The 17,658-nt window shown below is 37.7% G+C and overlaps 1 pseudogene; it reads right to left on the minus strand.

Moving 5' to 3' along the window:
* Positions 1-12,748: 12,748 nt before the first annotated feature.
* On the minus strand, positions 12,749-15,781 carry LOC114506001 (annotated as a pseudogene).
* Positions 15,782-17,658: the final 1,877 nt, after the last annotated feature.

A 17,658-nucleotide genomic window follows, 5' to 3' on the forward strand; every position in this document is an offset into this window, starting at 1 on the left:
ATGCTGAGACTCCAGTTGCCTTGAGCTAGCTGTAAGATCTCAAACCTAGAACAGAGCTGGCAAATCAGTTCCTCTTTTACTGAACCCAAAGGGTTCACTAGTTGGGGTGTTCTATTCAAGAATGAGACATGGCTGTCACAAAGTAGTTTTATATACTTGCAGCACGTGAAGGAGACAGGATTCACATCCAAAGCTCTGTCTTTCTGAATGGAGGTTTAGCCATTGCTTATATATGCTACTTGGTTATTACACTTTGATTTCTTCTTTGCAATTGGCTACACTTAACCTGTTGAGTTCCTGTCAAGTTCATTCTGTTTACAGCTTCATCTGCAAAACACTGTACTACATTTTAACTTTTAGCAAAAGTAGCATTTAGTAAGAACTACCTAGACCTGGAGACCCTTGTCCTATCTAACACCTTCTGCCTCCCCAGGTGGTAATTGCTTTTAGATCACAGCATAGCACATGCTCTTTCTCACAGTGCTAACTTAATTGTCAAAATTCTCAATACAATAATTTGGGCAGGAAATACCCAAAATTGGTCTTATATGGTGAAACTCATTTGATATCTCTGCCCTATAGCTTTGTACAATAATTTCCACCCAAGACACATATTTGCGATACCTGTAGCCATTACCAAGTTTTTTGCCTTTACTTTTCTATATATTAAACTGATATATGGCCATAAAACATCAGTGTCTCTACACCACTACAATTGTTACCAGCTTGCCACTTCCTGGAAATCTTTATAACTGGGTTATGAAAAGTAGAACATGACTTTGCTTGAAGGCAAGAAATTAAAGTTAGAATGTTTGCCTACATCATAGGTTTAGAATAGAAACTATAAGTCAATCATGCACTTATCTTTTAAGTTAACTGATGTCAAATCATGAAATATAAACAATTGGTATACAGAACTGTTTATTAGATATTTTATAAACTAACATTGTGTCCGGGGTTTAAAGAAATATGTTTAGAATAAATCTATGCATTTGAGAACCCACCATATTGTCCTTTCAAGCTAAATAATTATTTTTATACAGATCATTATTATTATTATTCAGTGGTATAGATCACATTTGTGTCTAAGCAAATTAAAATCTGACCAGATCTTTTTATATGGTGTAAACTATAATACATTTAATCCTTTAGCAGTATGTGTTTCTTTGATCTATGTATGAACAAGTCTTTTGATTACTTGAAATAGCTGTCTAATTTTTCTTGATTCTAAGGAAATAACATACCAACAAATATTTAACATAAGATCCATGCCTTGATGAAACATTTTATTTTAAAATTTTTTGTAGCTCTTCTTCATCTTTTTAAAATATAGTTTATTGATTATGCTATTACAGTTGTCCCACTCCCCCCTTCACTCCCCTCCCTGCTGCACACGCTCTCCCACCCACATTCCCCCCTTTAGTTCATGTTCATGTGTCATACTTAAGTTCTTTAGCTTCTACATTTCCCATACTATTCTTGCCCTCCCCCTGTCTATTTTCTACCTACCATCTATGCTACTTATTCTCTATACCTTTTCCCCCTCTCTCCTCCTCCCATTCCCTTGTTGCTAACATTCCATGTGATCTCCATTTCTGTGGTTCTGTTCTTGTTCTAGTTGTTTGCTTAGTTGGTTTTAGTTTTTGTTTTAGGTGTGGTTGTTAGTAATTGTGAGTTTGCTCTCATTTTACTGTTCATGTTTTGATCTTTTTCTTAGATAAGTCTCTTTAACGTTTCATAAAATAAGGGCGTGGTGATGATGAACTCTTTTAACTTGACCTTATCTGAGAAGTACTTTCTCTGCCCTTCCATTCTAAATGAAAGCTTTGCTGGATAGAGCAATCTTGGATGGAGGTCCTTGCCTTTCACAACTTGGAATACTTCTTTCCAGCCCCTTCTTGCCTATAAGGTCTCTTTGGAGAAATCAGCTGACAGTCTGATGGGAACTCCTTTGTAGGTGACTGTCCCCTTATCTCTTGCTGCTTCTAGGATTCTCTCCTTCGTTTTTACCTTGGCTAATGTAATTATGATGTGCCTTGTGTGTTTCTCCTTGAGTCCAACTTCTTTGGGACTCTCTGAGCTTCCTGGATTTCCTGGAAGTCTATTTCCTTGGCCAGATTGGGAAAGTTCTCCTTTAATATTTGTTCAAATAAGTTTGCAATTTGTTGCTTTTCCTCTTCTCCTTCTGGTACCCCTATAATTCGGATGTTGGAAAGTTTAAAGATGTCCTGGAGGTTCCTAAGCCTCTCCTCATTTTTTGAATTCTTGTTTCTTCATTCTCTTCTGATTGGTTGTTTCTTTCTTCCTTCTGGTCCACTCCATTGATGTAAAACCCAGCTTTCTTTCCATCTCTATTGGTTCCCTGTGCATTTTTCTTCATGTCACTTATTGTAGCCTTCATTTTTTCATCTAATTTTCAGCCAAAATCAACCAGTTCTGCGACCATCCTGATCTTTGGTGTTTTGAACTGTACATCTGATAGCTTGGCTATCTCTTGGTCACCTAAAAGGATAGGTTCTGGGGCTTTCATTTCTTCTTCTGTTTGAGCCACCTTTTTTTTTTTGGTCTGGTCCCACGTTTTCAGTGTGAGGGGCAGAGCTTTAGGTGTTTACCAGGGCGGGGGAACCTCAGTCACGGGGTTGTGACGCTTATGTGGGGGCAGGGTCCGAGAGGGAACAATGGCGCTTGCTCTGCTCACCGTGGATTACAGTCCCTTCCGCCACTTCCCCTGAGCAAACTGGACCTCTCTGGTGCCAATTCCCGTGGGCAGGCCTGTGCACCCGGGGGTCTTTCCAACAACTTCTCCTATGAGGCTGGGAGTCTGTCCCTGTGCCTCAACCCTGCATAGGTGTTTTCAATCAGTGCCCCAAGGCTCTATTTCCCAGCGCTGTGATCCTGGGTTGCGTACAGTGCATAGCTTCACAATTATGGCTTCGCGGGGTCTGCTGGTTGCCATCCCTCGACTGGGGTTTGCCAGCGGCTGCTTGTGTGCCCAGGATCCGCCTGCTGTGGTCTTACGTGCCTGGTCCCAACGCTCTTTGTGCCTCACTGCCCAGCTGCCCGACTCCGCCCCTCCTACTGGTCTGGATGAACGTGTCTATTTTAACTCCTTGGTTGTCTGACTTCCACACAGTTCAATTTTCTGTCAGTTCTGGTTGTTATTCTGTTTCTAAATTTTTGTTATGCCTATCTTGTTTGAGGAGGCACAGTGTGTCTGTCTATGCCTCCATCTTGGCTGGAGTGATGAAAATTTTAGGTCATCTGAATGAACTAGTAAGGTTGGCAATACAGAACTAGGATTGATAACAATGATGGCTATCTTTTCTTGAGCCCTAACCATATATCAGATATTTTACCTATATCGTTCAGTGATTCCTCATAATAATCCTGGGGTTAGTAAGGCTATCCTCATTGACAGATTGGATTCCTCAGGGCTTGGAGAGGTTAGGTACTGAAAGTCATTGTGATTACAGAAAAGAAATTATTTTTAAATGTAATTTCAGTGGCCATGTAGAATAGCATTTATTTGTCCAAATTCTGGAATAATTAAAATTAATCAATTGCCTTTATAATCAGGTAATTTATTAATTTTTAAAAAATTATTTAAATATTAAATAAGAAATGTGAAATTCTAAAACTTTATAGAAAATTCTTTATTTTATAATCCATATTCCTGAAAAAGAGTTGCAACAAATTTAAAAAGATGTGTGAGACTAGACTAAAAATTAATTCAGAAAAAAGTCAGTATTAAATATAACACTCAAGATTAGAATTTGACATCTATCAAGTCAGTCTTTCAATGACACCTTCCCTAAAACATGGTCTTTAGACAAAGAACCAAATATCTGAGAAGTGACTATGTATATGTACAACATAAATTGCCAAATAAAAAATATCTAGGTTAAGTCAGCTAGGTAATCACAGTTAAGCTTTCCATGGTAACCACAAATCAGTGATTAGATTCAGTAAACAGATAATAACACAAAACTGGATAAGGTGGTTTAATATTTTTATTTATTTATCTAAACTAAGAATAATAAGATGGTAATAAATACAAATCTATCAACAATTTTAAAACCAAACTAAGCAAAAAAGAACAGGGACAGAATCATGGATACAGAGAGCATTTTGGTTGTCACCACATGCGAGGGGTGTGTAGGGGAATGGGTGAAGAGGTGAGGGGATTAAGAAGTATGAATAGGTAGTTACAGAATAGCCATGGGGATGTAAATTATACTATAGGAAATGGAGTAGCCAAAGAACTTATATACATGACGCATGGACATGAACAATGGTGTGGGGATTGCTTGAGGAATAGGGGGTGCTGGGTGGAGGGGAGCAAAGGGGGAAAAATTTGGACATCTGTAATAGTATAATCAATGAAATACAATTAAAAATTAAATAGATACCAAGAAAGAAAAACAAAAAAGGGCTTCCTGTCCCTGCATGTGGATGTGGACTAAGCCAGGGGGCTCATGTAGTTATCACCCAGGTCTTCCATGAATGTCTCCAGGTTTCTGCCGCTTGATTCCCATTGCTCCTTCAATGTCACTGCAGTGCCTGCTGATCATAAACTGTTCCAAGACCACTTGACAAATGATTTCATTCTTGCTGTGTTTTTCTGGCTGCAGCCACAAGTAAAATGACTTACAGTCTTTGCAGTTCCTGCTGGCCCACAACTTATTGCTGTTTTGAAATGAGCTGAGCTGAGTTGCTGGAACCCAGAGACACCCCCATTCTTTTCAGAAAGCAGATCTTTGGCTAGGTTTAAAGTCCATATTTTTTGGAACCCCAGTCATTCCTGTGTGTTTCAGATAGAAATGAGGTTCTGAGGTTTAAATCCATTCTTAGCAATATTTGTCAGAGACTCAACTTCTAGGATTCAGTTTTTTAACTCCTGTGTTGATAGTGGTGGATGCTTAAAAGACCATGAGCTCCTCCAGAAGATTTCAAACTGGGTAATCCTAGATCAAAGGTTGAGCTGCTGTGACTGCCTGTCTGCACTGGGGGTCATCTGATGGTTGTTTAATATTTTTAAAATCAGCTTATTTATTCATTCATAAAACATTTGTAGACTATATCCTGATAAATTCTGTATGTTTTAGTTTATATTGTATTAGAAGTGATCTTATGACTTTATTAACTAAAAAACTGGAAATTAATGGCAGTACACTTTTTTTATTGAAATCCAAAGAATGTAAACATTAATAGATTTTCAAAGATTTTATTGGTATTTTTTTCAGAGGTAAAGGAATTAATATCCTACCAAATTAATGTTAAAATGCAGGATTAGACACATAGGTTTATACTTGTGAGTATGTAAAACAGAGTTTATTCTTATGTTAAATTATTTATTAATTATGTATTATTTTCCGTATGAAGAACGGCAAACCTACTTTTGCCCCATCCTGTATATAGCTTTCTTTTGGACATTTTAATTAGATAATAATGTAATCAATTTTTACAGTTTATACCTAATTTATTTATTTTTTGTTGTTATTTTGTTTTGCTTAACAGAAGTAGCCACTTTTTCCCCCAAATCTCACCCAAAGATATGTTCATTGATTTTAGAGACAGAGGAAGCAAGAGAGAGAGGAAGAGAGCTATATCTATGTGAGAGAGAAACATTGATCAGTTGCCTCCAGTATACACCTTTACTGGGGATCTAACCTGCAGCCTAGGTGTGTGCCTTGACTGGCAATCGAACCTGAACTTTGTTGGTGTATGGGACAATGCTCCAACCAACTGAGCTCCTTACCAGGGCTCAGAACTAGCCACTTTGAAAAAAACTTATCTTTCAGTTTTATTGTCATTACCATCATTTTCATTTATTTCATTGGTTAGTCTACAACCATTTCAAGTGACTTGAACCCTGAGTTCTGGTCATTAATATGCATAGACTTATATTCCTATGAATACTTGAAACCATGTTTCAACAACTATTCACTGAAGAATCTAGTGTATACATACTCACGTTTTAGAGGATGTTATTTAAATAATCCAAATGTGAATAACATTAGAGATTTTTCTTTTGGAGACCTGGTAATTTTGGCATAAAATAGAAAATTGCCATTCATGTTCATTTTATGTAAAATTAATTCCAACAAGTTAAAATCAAAATATAGCTAGAAGCCAAGGAATAGAGATGTGTTAAAAACCACAGAGTGGAAAATTTGGTTTATCTTATGGTAATGAACTTTTAATATTTACTTGAACTCTTGTTCAGGAAAATATGTAGGTTCTCCTTAGATGTCTTAAGGACCTATTGTCTAGTTGTGGATTTTATTTGAAAACCTTGAAATAGAATAAAAATATTTCCTTTGTAAAGGCTCCAAAATAAATAACTTCTTTAAACTTTTCTCTAAAGTCTCACATATTCTTTGTAAAAATTACCAGTCTCACTTCCTTTGAGATGATGAGCTATACATCCAAAGAACAAAGTATTTCCTGAGTCTGTCTAAAGAACCCAAGATCTGTTCCTAAGTGTTTGCTATGACTCTCAAGAATCCAGTAGACATTAAAAAACCAAAACAAAGAATACAGAAATTTGTATAAATTCTTGAGATGGTTAACAGCACAGAATTATGCAAAGTTCTAGCAAGTACTTGATAAATTTGATCATTTAGACATATAAACACTTAGTAAACTTAATTTACCTTAGGGTAATCAGATTGAAAATCCATGTAAAACTATGACAGGGGAAAGATGTTTGGCTTGATAGTTAATATTAGTTCTGATCCTTCTACTAGTGGGTATTAGCTTTCGTTTTGGGGGTGATGAAAGGATTCTGTAATTAGTGGTATGGTTGTATCACTTTGCAAGTATACTAAAAACCACTGAATTATACATGTTAAAGGTTGAATTTTTTGGTAGGTAAATTATATATCAATTGAAAGAAAATTCTGGTTCCACAATTTCATCCACTTACATAGTATATAATCCTTTTCTTTTTATCTTCTTTGATATATAATTGACATGCAACATTGTGGAAGTTAAGGTGATGGCTTGATACATGTATATATTGTGAATGATTACTACAATAAAGTTAGTTAGTATACCCATCACCTCACATAATTGTAATTTTTTTGTGTGTGTGTAGTGAGAACATTTAAGATCTCTCTTGGTTACCTTTAAGTATCTAGTACAGTATCATTAACTATGCTGAACATTAGATCCTCAAAACATATTCACCCTATAACTGGAACTTTGTACCCTTTAGCCAACATTTCCTTATTTTTTCTCATCCTCCAGCCCCTGGCAGTCATCACTCAGTTTGGCTTTTTTTTTTTTTTTTTTAGGTTCCACATAATAAATGAAATCATACAATATTTTTCTTTCCCTGCCTGACTTATTTCACTTAGCATAATGCCCTCAAGGTCCATCCATATTGTCTCAAATGACAGGATTGCCTTCTTGTTATGGCTGAATAATTTTATATAGATGTATGCACATCACATTTTCTTCATCTATCCATCAATAGACACTTAGGTTGTTTCAATGTTTTGGCTATTGTGAATAATGACACAATGAATATGAAGGTACTTAATACCTCTTAAGATACCTCTTAAAGAGAGTGATTTAATTTCCCTCAAATATATGTCCAATGAGATTGCTGGATTGTATGATACCTCTGTGTTTCATTTATTGATTTATTTTTAGAGAGATGGGGGAAAGGAGAGAGAGATTTGTTGTTCTACGTATTTAGGCATTCATTGGTTGATTCTTGTATGTGTTTTGACTGGGGATCGAATCGTCGACCTTGGCATATAGGGATGATGCTCCAACCAAGTGAGCTAAGCAGCCATACCTGATGGTTCTATTTTTAATTTTTTTGAGGAAAACCTCCATACTGTTTCCAGTAATAACTATACCAATTTACGTTCCTACTAACAGTGCAGAAGAGTTTCCCTTTCTTCACATCCTTGCCAACATTGTTGTCTCTTGTCTTCTTGATGCTAGTTATTCTAACAGATGTGAGGTAGTATCTCACTGGGGTTTTGATTTTCATATCTCTGATGATTAGTGATGTTGTGCCTCTTTTTAGGTACCTGTTGGCCATCTATATGTCTTCTTTGGAAATATACATTTTTGTTTCCTCTGCCCATTTTAAAATCAAATTATTATAATTATAGTCATTATTTTGCTATTGAGTTCTATGAGTTCTTTTTTTATAGTTTGGATATCAACCCCTTATACGATATATGGTTTGCAAATATTTTCTCCTGTTCCATAGGTTCATTTTGTTTCTTTTGTTATGCAAAAGCTTTTTAGTTTGATTTAGTCCCATTTGTTTATTTTTGCTTCTGTTGCCTTTACTATGTGTCATATTCAGAAATCATTGCCAAGACCCATGTCAAGGAGGTTTTCCCTATGCTTTCTTCTATGAGTTTTATGGTTTTAGGTCTTACATTTAAGTCTTTAATCCATTTCAAGTTAACTTTTGAGTGGTGTAAGATAGGAGTCAGATTTCATTCTCTTACATGTAAATGTTCAATTTTCCCAACGCTATTTATTGAAAAGACTCTCTTTTCCTCATTGAGTATTCTTGACCCAAATATTAGTAGAGGATGTTTGCATGAGTTTATTTCTGAGCTCTCTATTTTATCCACTCATCTTTATGTCTGTTTTATCCCAATACCATACCTTTTTGATTATTGTAACTTTGTAATATAATTTGAAATCAGGACGTATGATGCCTCCAGTTTTGTCCTTTCTCAAGATTGTTTTAGCTATGTGGTTCCATATAAATTCTATGACTATTTTTTCTATTTCTATGAAAAATGCCATTGAAATGTTGATAGTGATTGCATTGAATCTATAGAGGGCATTGAATAGTATAAACATTTTAACAATATTAACCCTTCTGATCTATGAACATAAAATATTTTTCCATTTATTTGCATTTTCAATTTCTTTCATCAATGCCTCATCATTTTCAATGTATAGAAGTTTTACCCCCTCAGTTAAATTTATTCCTAAGTATTTTATTGTTTTTATGCTATTGTAAGTGGGATTGTTTTCTTTATATCTCTTTCAGATATTTTGTTGTTAGTGTGTAGAAATGCAAGTAAATTTTATGTTGATTTTTGTATCCTGCAACTCAGTTGAATTTATCTATTAGTTCTAACAGTTTTTTCATAGTCTTTATGGTTTTCTATGTAAAAGACATGTCATCTGCAAACAGAGACAATTTTACTTTTTTCTGACATGGATGCATTTTATTTCCTTTTCTTGCCTGATTGCTCTGACTGGGACTTTCAGTACTATGTTGAATATGAATTTTGAAAGTAGGCACTCTTGTCTTATTCCTGATTTTAGAGGAAAAGCTTTCAGTTTTACACCATTGATTATGATGTTAGCTGTGGTTTGTCATACATAGCCTTTATTATTTTGAGTTATGTTCCTTGTATACCCAATTGCCGAGAGCTTTTATCATGAAAGGGTATTGAATTTTGACAAATGCATTTCTACATCTATTGAGAGGATTATATAATTTTTATCCTTCATTCTGTTAATGTGGTGTACCATGTTTTATAGCTAAGTAATTTTAAGTAAGTTTCCCAGTTCTCAAGACTTCAGTTTTCCCCACTGTGAAGTGAGGGGATTTTATTAGATCAGTGTTTTTACACTGTGGGTTGCAATTCCTTAGTGAGTAACAAAATCAATTTAGTGGATGGCAACCCACATCTTTTTAAAAAATGGAACAAAGAACTATTAGAGCATACTGCATATAATAAGTATTATTTTGCCAAACTTTTGTTTCCCTCATATATGTGTACATCTGAGTCACGATGTGAAATATATTTCTTTCACTGTGTGTTACAATAGAAAAGTTTGAAACTCACTGTATTACCTGATTTGTAATGTTCCTCCTTGTATAAAATTTTTTCAATTTACATAATTCAGTTTGGTAGTAGCAAAATCTCCATTTGATATTATAATAGTTGCAGGTAGCATTCCTTGAACATTTACTCTTTGTCAGAGGCTGTTCTGAACTCTTTACATATTAACTTATTCCTCACCAAAAACTCTGAAAGAGTACAACTATTATAATCCTTCCCATTTTATAGGCAAAGAAAATGAAGGAAAAGGAAGTTAATAACTAAGACAAAAAATACAGCTAGAAATTGAACACAAATAGTTTAATTTTAGAAGCATCACTCTTTTTCTTTAAAATCCTTACCCAAGGATATATTCATTGATTTTTGAGAGAGAGGGGAAGAGAGAGGGAGAGAGAGGGGGAACAGTAATGTGAGAGAAAAACATGGATTGGTTTTTTCCCCACATGTGCCCTCTCCAGGAATCAAACCTGCAACTATCTATCTGGTGTGTGGGACAACACTCCAATCAACTGAGCCACCCAGTCAGAGGTTGAGCCATCATTCTTAACCACTATTGCATTCTCTCTAGAATTCTGGCAATACATTTTTAAAAGTTTTAAGTTAACCTACAATCTCATAGCCCTTCTCTAGTTATAATATTATGAAATCGTGTACTTTGATGGTGAATATTGGTTAAAAAAATAAGAATTTCCTTGATAGTCATTAAACCACATTTGCAAAAGCATTAAATAGGGTAGGGGAGAGATAGTCAATATATCAGTTCAGACCATCGACTTTCTTCCCAGTGCCCTCTGTAGATCTCAAGGTTTGGGACCAGTAGCAAAAGATGTTCATTTAAAAAAAAAAAAAAAGTCTGCAAAAAGAATCTTACCTACAGAGAAAAAAGAAACTCCTATAATTCCTTTGTTCCATTCTGTTAATGTAAAGGTTTCTTCAACTTTAGTTCACCTGCATTTGGCTACAGAAATGTCTATTGTTTTTCGTCATATCAGAATTGTTCTAGTTAGCTTCCAATGAAGATAAATGATATTAAGATGCATGAGATGATGAGAAAAAAAATTTAGAGGAATGGTTAAAGTCAATGTAATTAAAAGTACAACAAAAAATGCCAAAATCTCTGTCTTCCTATCTTTTGTCTTTTGATGATAGCTGTATTCTGTGGCATATACACATACTGACTATTCTACTAATTCAACAAACACAAAAATTATTTTGACATGGTCCCTGTTTCTCATGGAACTTCCAATCTCCTTGCCAGTTTATATATATATATGTGGCAACTGGCCTGCAGTGACTGCAGAATGCTGCAGATGGCTCATCGAAACATGAGAAAAACATACACAGGGACAACCGGGTCCTGTGGGGAAATAGGGATGGAACAGCCACTCTCTCTAGTAGAGAGCACTTCAAGTTCTCACCTGAGTAGGCTTTTATTAAGAATACAGACACAGTTTGTGGATTCTAGTCTGGTAGAAAAGATCAAACAAGTAGGTAATTTTCAAAGGTGCTGACAGAATTCCCACTGGGATTCTGGGCAGCATTTGGGGTTTTATCACTTAAAAAGACTACAGGACCTAAAAGGCTAGTCTCGTTTCCTGCCCATGCCTTCATATTCTAATTCAATAGCATCCTCCAGCAAGCAGATCTCACAGGATCTTGCATATTCTGTGTCCCAGGCCTGATTACCTCGGGGGTCCACTGACTCTGGTCTGGAAGCACCGCCCCTGTTATTTCTGCAGGCCTGAGTCAGGCAGAGGAGACAAAGGCAATCAGGAGACTTGGATTTCTCACAGCTAAGAACAAGGACTTAGGCTTTGACAAAGCCGAGGGGGCAGGGGTTGATGTCGATCACCCCTTCATTTCCACAGCCCCCCAAGTCCTTCCCTTAGGCCTCCACATGATCATGCCTGTCTTAGGCGATTTCCCCCATGGGAAATCTTACCCATCATTGGCTAACTGATCAAGCATAAGAGGCCAGGCACAAAACAGACAGTGTTCATGCCAGGGAAATAAGTTTTTTCTCCTTAGTGGCTCCTGGTTCGGAGGTCTCCCACTCAGCCCAAGTCACAGGGGGTTACAGCTTCCCGCAATCAGGCAGGGCAGGCCCCAAATATATATATAAAATTTTGAGTGTTCTTTACTGGGTACTTGCCCTGGCTTATATGCTCATTAATTTAAATTTGTCTTCACCACAATCTGTGAAGTTATCCCCCCTCTTTAAAAATTTTTTTTTACTGTGAGTACACTAAAACTCAATTAAAATAACTTGGTATTAAGAGATTCAGCTTGAGTTAAGCCCCAGTTTCTTTGAGCCAAGACTGTAATTTTTCCCGCTGTATGGCTGTAAAGTGTTACTTTTTCTTCAAATGCACCCCTGTACATAGGCAACATGTATTTAGTATGTTGGTTAAACATACCAACATATGTTTTCCAGTGTTGCAATTATTTGAAGTAAACAGAATATATATACCCAGACATTTTGATTTTTTAACTCCATCTGTTCTGGTATCTATATTTTACTATTACACAACATTTAGAAGATTTAGTTTAACAACAAGGACTGTTTTTTAAATTTTTTACCTTTGATTCAGTTCAAATCTTGACTATTTTCTCTATATTTAACAGTCACATACAAATATTTCACATTTGCTTTTTAATGCTTTACTATGAATTATTAAATTAATTTTATTTTTTGCCTTGGTGATTACATTTATTGGAAAGGTTGGAGAAAAAAATGCCAATTAGTTTAAGGATTTGTGAGCTATCTGCAAATCAGCTCATTTCAGGAGTGGAAAAATCCTTGGTCATTTCTTAATATCAGAATTTACAGAGGGTTCTCTTCTGAATATCTTCTGCATATAAAAACACAATCATATAGTCACCTAATAGAAAATAAATTATTTGTTTCAACCAACTCTCAATGGAGGGGCAACTAGTAAATACCATCTCACCGAACAAAGAGTATCAGAATATTGTTCTGTTGATTAATATATCTTCATATATTTCTTTATCAGTTTTTATAATAGTCACAGTTTCTTTCACATCTCCAAATATCATATTTAAATATTGACCATAAGCATGTAATCTACCTGGAAGCTTGCTGTCATTTTTCGTTTTCACATAAATTCGCTCATCCAGGCTGACCCTGATGAGATCCAGGGACTCTTCTACAGTTGCTAGTTTGTTCCTGGTCCAAATCCTGTTTGGTCCAAAGCCTGTTTCAAATCCTGTGTCTGAACTGTGAAATTTGAATCCTGCTGATGTTACAGGGTGCAGCCAAGAGGGGGGCCCCAAATAGGCATTTGAAATGGGGTCCAGAACTTAAGGTGTCTAGGAGATTTTGGGATGTCTCCACGCCCCGTCCCCGCCCCCGCCCAGGGTGTGGGTTGGGGGAAGGGACAAATGGAGCAAGGCCATTGAGAGCTGTTTAGCATAGCAACAGCCTTGCAGCTAAGCTCTGGCGTGGTCGTTTGGCATATCTATAACCTTTGACTGGTTGCATAGATATGTTAAGTAGCTGTGATCAGCTCTAAGCCAGGGGAATGGAAGTAACTTCCCCACCCAAATGTAAATGGCGGGGGGGGGGGGGGGGGGGGGGGGGGGTCCCCTGCATTTCAGCGCCTGCGTGGGAGCTCAGAGATGATTGGCTCTAAGACATGGGGCCACACCTGCCCAGATTCATGATGGCAGCCTAGTAAAGCTGGAAGGATACGAGTTCTGGCATGTGAAGCCGAGTGTGGGAGGAGTCGGAAATGAGGCTGCAAAGGAAGATTGGCCTCAGGGATTTAAAACCCAGATTTGGCGGCCATTGAGGAGGAGAAGCACGCGGACTTGATGGAGTGTAGGCTCCTGCAGCCCTGAGAGAGGGAGAACCATGCTGCTTTAGAAGGGAGAGCCATGCGCAGCCCTGAGAGGAGAATCATGCTGCTTTAAGGAGGAGAACCACGTGGCAGCCCTGAGGGAGAGAACCACGTGTCTTTAGCAGAGTGGAGGCTCCCGCATCCCAGAGAGAGAGAACCACGCGGCCTGGCAGAGTGGGGACCCCCACAGCTTTAGAAGGTGGAACCACCACCTGGTTTTAGCAGAGATCCCGGCGACTCAGCTGAGGGTGCTGGGAACCCAGGGAGGTCTCCCAGTCAAGATGGAGTACTAACTGGGAAGAACCAGAGGACTGCCTGAGCCATGGACTTCTATTTCCTTTCTTGAGATACGGTACTCTGGACTGGGCAAAGGGGGAAGGAAGGAAGGACTGTGTGTTTGTGGGTGTTTTTAGGGACTTTGGGATTTTGGTGAAGACATTAGGTCACTACTTTAGGTTTGTATAGCATTAAATAAACATTTCCTTTCCTTTTCACGAATCTCTGGCATTGAGAGACGTCTTTCCTCTGGCGGCGGACATAACGGACCCGGGGCCTTCTTTTAATAATAGTATATCATCCCAGGCCCCCCTTGTTGTGTTCTGTAACACTGATGAAACCTAATGGGCCAAGAACAATGTAGATATTTAGATAGAATTTTGCAAATTCATTGTGGAATTTAAATAGGAATAGAGACTCATGGTTGATGTTTTTTTTTTAAACAAGTATAATCCTATTCTTAGAGCAATGCTTGAGATAATGATCTCCACAAAAATGTAAGTGATAGCAAGAAAAAGCATTTGTATGAAGCAAAAAGTAACATGAAATTTCTAAACTATAAAACCTATTTTGGAAAAATCAGATTATAAACTTTTTAAAGGCACATGAAGAGCACATTTAACATAGATTTTAGCCAAGTAAAAATAATTCAGAAACAGTGTGATGAACTTAGTGTGACTAGCCACATAGAAGCTTTCTGGCTATTTAATTTCTAAGGTACCATTTGTTTCACTATTACTACGTGCCAGGCAAATTATCAGTACTTTACATCATCATAACTTATTTAATCTCTCACAACAAGCCTGTAGATTTAGGTGTTAATGAAGTGAGAATCTCCTGAAAATCAGAAATACTCTTATGAGTATCTTTTTCAAGTTATACCAAATAAAAAGATAAAGAAGAAAGTTCTAACTTATAAATTTTCAAGATGAGAAAATTGAGATTTAGCAAAACTAATGTGTTGAAGTTTGTGCAGTTATAGCAGGTGGCATCATGATTTTAATCTGAGTCTTATTCATAATTACTGTCCTCCTCAGCCTCCACAAATTAAAAAGGTGCTCCCAGCCCTGCCCTTTTTTTAGATAGCTCAGTTCCTCAACCACATAGAAATAAATTTCAACTGCAAATTGTATATGGCTTAGGCATTTTTCCAAGGTTAGAATTTAATTATTGACTATATATTAGAATCCTCACTGTTGACATAAGAAACATCCAAACCTGTAGAGGAATTTTCATAATTTTATTTGAGCCAAACTGTTGACAGTTGCTGAGAAGCAAAATCTCAATGGACTGGGAAAATGCTCTGGGGAATAACAGTTTTGCAGATTATTTTATACTGCATAATCAAAGGAGGAGGCATACAAAGGATTACATAAAATCCATTGGTGGTAGATTAAGGGGGCAGGAGAAAGCAAAGTAGATCAATTTCTGGGATTGGATAAAAGTAAAATGGAGTCACACATACTTATTTTACATTGGCGGGTACAGGATAGTTAAAAATTAACAGTAACAGCACAGAGAATGGTATTGGGGGTGGAGAATACAGCAATGAGAGGTTCTGTGGTCTTTTGCTCTGGTTGTGCTCTGAGGGATCTGGGAAAAGCAATTACTCTGACATTTCAAAGGTGTGTTATCTTAGATGCAAAACGATAAGTCTCACTTCTGGAAATGATTACCTTTGTCAAGGCAGCTACAGCCCTGGGAAGAAGCCATCTGCCTGCCCCAACTCACTTTTAGTTAGGAATTTTGTTTAGACCATCTTACGTGGTTACTTTCAGTCTTTGAGTTTGTAAGGCTTGTCATGCAGGCCTTTCCTAAATTTGTCAGATTTAGTGTGTGGCCTCTCCTTCCACATTACATAGTGCAATACTTTTGCATATTTTTAAAAAATATATTTTATTGATTATGGTATAACAGTTGTCCAATTTTCCCCCTTCACTCCCCTCTGCCCTGCCCGCCCTCTCCCACCCACATTCCCCACCTTTAGTTCATGTCCATGTGTCATACTTATAAGTTCTTTAGCTTCTATATTTCCCATACTATTCTTACCCTCCCCCTGTCTATTTTCTACATAGTAGTACCATCTATGCTACTTACTCGCTGTACCTTATCCCCCTCTCTCCTCCTCCCACTTCCCTATTGCTAACCCTCCATGTGGTCTCCATTTCTGTGGTTCTGGTCCTGTTCTAGTTGTTTGCTTAGTTGGTTTTTGTTTTTGTTTTAGGTGTGATTGTTAATAATTGTGAGTTTGCTGTCATTTTACTGTACATGTTTTGATCTTCTTTTTCTTAGATAAGTCTCTTTAACATTTCATAAAATAAGGGCTTGGTGATGATGAACTCTTTTAACTTGAACTTATCTGAGAAGCACTTTCTCTGCCCTTTCATTCTAAATGAAAGCTTTGCTGGATAGAGCAATCTTGGATGGAGGTCCTTGCCTTTCACAACTTGGAATACTTCTTTCCAGCCCCTTCTTGCCTGCAAGGTCTCTTTTGAGAAATCAGCTGACAGTCTGATGGGAACTCCTTTGTAGGTTACTGTCTCCTTATCTTTTGCTGCTTCTAGGATGCTCTCCTTCATTTTTACCCTGACTAATGTAACTATGATGTACCTTGGTGTGTTTCTCCTTGAGTCCAACTTCTTTGGGACTCTGAGCTTCCTGGACTTCCTGGAATTCTATTTCCCTTGCCAGATTGGGGAAGTTCTCCTTTAATATTTGTTCAAATAAGTTTGCAATTTGTTGCTCTTCCTCTTCCCCTTCTGCTACCCCTATAATTCAGATGTTGGAATGTTTAAAGATGTCCTGGAGGTTCCTAAGCCTCTCCTCATGTTTTTGAATTCTTGTTTCTTCATTCTTTTCTGTTTGGTTGTTTCTTTCTTCCTTCTGGTCCACACTGTTGATTTCAGTCCCAGTTTCCTTACCATCACTATTGGTTCCCTGTACATTTTCCTTTATTTCACTTAGCATAGTCTTCATTTTTTTCCTCTAATTTTCAACCAAATTCAACCAATTTTGTCAGCATCCTGATCACCAGTGCTTTGAACTGTGCATCTGATAGGTTGACTATATCTTCATCACTTAGTTGTATTTGTTCTGGAGCTTTGATCTGTTCTTTCATCTGGGCCGATTTTTTTGTCTTGATGTGCTAGTTATGTAGTGAGGGGCAGAGCCTTAGGTGTTCACCAGGGCAGGGCAACACAGTCACTGGGTTGTATTGCTGTATGTGGGGGTGGGGTCTGAGAGGGAACAATGGTGCTTGCTCCACTCTCTGCTGGATGTCAGTTACTTCCCCTGCTCCCCCCAAGCAAATTGGGCCCTTCTGGTGCTGATTCCTGGGTGTGTGGGTTTGTGTATGTTCTAGGACCCTGTGGGTCATCTGTCTAACGAACTCTCCTGTGAGGCTGGGAGTTTCTCCCAGCACCTCAACCCCCACAGTTGTTTTTAATTGGTGTTTTGAGGCTTTATTTTCCCAGGGCTGGGACCCTGGGTTGCTCGGTCTATTTCATTCTGCAGTTTCACCTGGTTTATCTGTGCAGGAATATGGGACCACCCTGTCTGCCAGCCACCTTGCGTGCCGGTGACCCTCCACAATCTGCCACCTTGATGGGTCCTCCTGCTGCGGCCTTGAGAGCCGGGTTCCACCAGTCACCACCACCTGGGGTCCACCAGCCACCACTTTT

The sequence above is a fragment of the Phyllostomus discolor genome, chromosome 9, assembly GCF_004126475.2.
Source record: "Phyllostomus discolor isolate MPI-MPIP mPhyDis1 chromosome 9, mPhyDis1.pri.v3, whole genome shotgun sequence".
NCBI classification, from domain to species: Eukaryota; Metazoa; Chordata; class Mammalia; order Chiroptera; family Phyllostomidae; genus Phyllostomus; species Phyllostomus discolor.